Genomic DNA, 3442 nt, shown 5'->3' on the forward strand with positions numbered 1-3442 from the left:
GAGAGAGAGAGAGAGAGAGAGAGAGAGAGAGAGAGAGAGAGAGAGACAGAGACAGAGAGAACTGGATTTGCAATATCTCTATTGTGATTCTTATGCATGCCCAGGACTCAAGTCTCAAGATTACTAACTTTGTGATATTGGGCAGTATTAACATCACTCTTCTTATTGTTTTGGATTGAACACATGTTTTTCATTCATACTATAGCAGAGGAAAGTCTGTAGCTGCAGAAGGTAGCTCTGTGTTGCCAAGATATCTACTTCAGACATCATTAATGTAGGGAGGACTATAGAGAAGAAAAACTTAGGTGGGAAAAGTTGAATCATTTTCATGCTTTTTCTTCTTCATCCTTCACATGTGTTTTCTTTTTCAGAAATAATATTGAAATTTGGTACTACTGGCCTTATGACTGTAAGACAACTTGCTTGCAACTGCACCAACTGATTCTGTAGACATAGTGGGACCTAGAAGAAACATTCCCAGCATGCACACCACAGGTGGGATTGACCCATGACTGAATGTGGATGGATCATCTCTAATACAAACTCTTTTTCCTGAGTCTACAGATTCCCTTAGAAAAGAATGGACTCAGTAAATGTCTCCTTGGTGACTGAATTCATTCTTGTAGGATTAACACATCAGCCGGATCTCCAAATACCCCTGTTCCTTCTGTTTCTAGCAATGTATCTAGTCACTGCATTGGGAAATTTGGGTTTGATTATTCTAGTTTTGCTAAATTCACATCTTCACACACCATGTACTTTTTCCTCTTTAACTTGTCCTTTATAGATTTTTGTTATTCTTCTGTGTTCACTCCCAAAATGTTCATGAACTTCATATTAAGACAGAATGTCATTTCCTATATGCAATGTATGACTCAGCTCTATTTCTTTTGTTTTTTTGTTGTTTCTGAATGCTGTATGTTGACTTCAATGGCCTATGATCGATATGTGGCCATCTGTAATCCACTTTTGTATAATGTTGTGATGTCCCCTCATGTGTGTTTAAACCTAATAATTTGTTCCTATTTGATGGCATTTTCTGAGGCTGTAGCTCTCACTGTGTGTATGCTGACATTGACTTTCTGTGATGCAAACATCAACCACTATTTCTGTGACATCCTTGCTCTGCTCCAGCTCTCCTGCACAAGCACCTATGTTAATAAGCTTGTAGCTTATGTCATAGTGGTCATCAACATCATTTGTTCCACTCCTACCATCTTTATTTCTTATGGTTTTATCCTTTCTAGCATCTTCCGCATCAGTTCCTCTAAGGGTAGGTCCAAAGCCTTCAGTACCTGCAGCTCCCACATCATTGCTGTTTCTCTGTTCTTCGGTTCAGGAGCATTTGTGTATTTCAAACCCTCCTCACCTGGGTCTATGGAATGGGCAAAAATCTCTTCTGTTTTTTATACCAATGTAGTTCCTATGATGAATCCATTAATCTACAGTTTGAAAAATAAAGATGTTAAAATGGCCCTAAGAAAAACTTTGGCAAGGTGGAAGATTTGATTGAATACGTATGTACTTTTTCTTTCAAGTATGTCTTGTATTTAGTCAATATATTTTATTAATAACTCTGTATTCCATATATTCCATATTTTCTTCTTATACCTTTAAATTTACTTTATTAAATTTATTGAAATAAATTAATTTTAATACTATTTGTTTTTCATTATGTATTTATTTCTAGTGTGTGGGTTGGAAAGAAAAACAGGAAGGCAGTATGTATGCGTGTGTGTGTGTGTGTGTGTGTGTGTGTGTGTGTGTGTGTGTGTGTGGTACAATTGCACCACAAAGTACACATGAAAATTTATGGATATTTTGGTTGTCAGTCTTCCTTTGCCATCTTCTTTTGAGAATAGGGTTTCTTGTTCAGTGATGGGTTTCCCTGGCCAGTGACACACTCACTTCCAAGAGTTATCCTCTCTTGTCTCTTCCCCTTCCACTCCCCTTAGGATCATTGAGATGACAGATTTGAGCTAGCACACTCAGTTTATATAAATTCAGGTGACTGGAACTCGGGTCTTACACTTGAGAAGCAAAGGCTTTTCTCACTCAACCAGTCTCTCGGGCAAAAATATATTATCCTTCTCGGTTTTAAAATGGCAAATTCACATATTTGTGACAAAAGTATGCTTATTTACATTCACATAATGAATTATACATTGAGTAAATGGTTATTATTCCAAAATAAGGCATGAACAACAATTTAAAGTTTATAAATATTTCATTGTAAATAATCACTGTTTTATTTAAAGTAAATAAATTGGCCAAAGTTTGTTCAGAAAATATTTGAAATTTTACCCAAAATCCAAGCCAATATTTATTTATGTCATTTTATGTAAGTATGTATGTGAAGAGGTGTTCATGGATTTTCAATTTTTATGAAGAATTTCATTTAAATTTGACTGGGATTTCAGTGAATCTGTAGGTTGCTTTTAGTATGATGGCAATTTTCACAATATTAAAACTAATAATATCTGAGCATAGGGGGTCTTTTCATCATTTGGTATTTCCATTTTATTTTCATATTGCATATTACATGTAAAGCTGTTACATACATAATATCAGGTCAAGATATTTAATCTTTAAAACCAGCATCATATACTGAAATATGTGACATAAGATTTTTATGTATATATGGATAGGCCCAGGAATGCATAGATAAGGAGAGGGAGCTGAGTAAAAGATAGTTATATTTTATTTCATTTTTGTAAAAACTTTTAGAGTTTTTATTTATATATTTTAATTTATTTCATTTTATATTTATATATTTCAATATATCTCATTTTATTTCTTAAAATGAAAACATTATTACGTATTTTTCTGTTTTCCCTTTCCTGCCTTCAACCCTTCACATACACTCCTTTTGCTATCTCTAAGATTCAGGGTCTTTATACCTTTAATTGTTGTTACATACATATCTCTAGAGAATCCTAAATATATAGAAACAACTTCTTGGTTCATATAATGTTACTTCTTTATATATGAGTTCACAACTGAACTCTTGACATTGGTTAATCACTTTGGGTAGTCTTTGTCCATGCAAAAGCCTATTTGTTCCAATCCAAACTTCCTTAACTATCTTCAGTTCTATAGGTCTGAGGCCCCATAATATTTCTGTCCTCCATGCTAACATTTCTTCTGCTGTTATAATTGCTCAGAAATATATATAAATAGAATCTGTGATATTTCTGGTAGCATAGCATGGCCGGTAGATGAATTGGTACAATACTTTACAACTTCCAGACATATAATATCAAAAGTCAGTAGGAAGACCTATGCATGATAACTGCAGGAAGCAAGAAAGGAAGAACCCTAAACTCAGATTTCCCATCAGCGCTCAGATAATTGGGGAGATAAGAGACTATCTGCACTGCATGTGCAGACTCTCTAGAGAGATTGGGCAGTAAGAGTAGAATTGTGGGTCCCTAGGGAAATA

General features: G+C 34.6%; 1 pseudogene; it reads left to right on the forward strand.

Annotated features, from left to right (window-relative positions):
* The first annotated feature begins 580 nt into the window (after positions 1 to 580).
* On the forward strand, positions 581 to 1509 carry LOC110327983 (annotated as a pseudogene).
* Positions 1510 to 3442: the final 1933 nt, after the last annotated feature.

This window comes from Mus pahari, chromosome 10, assembly GCF_900095145.1.
Source record: "Mus pahari chromosome 10, PAHARI_EIJ_v1.1, whole genome shotgun sequence".
Classification (NCBI taxonomy): domain Eukaryota; kingdom Metazoa; phylum Chordata; class Mammalia; order Rodentia; family Muridae; genus Mus; species Mus pahari.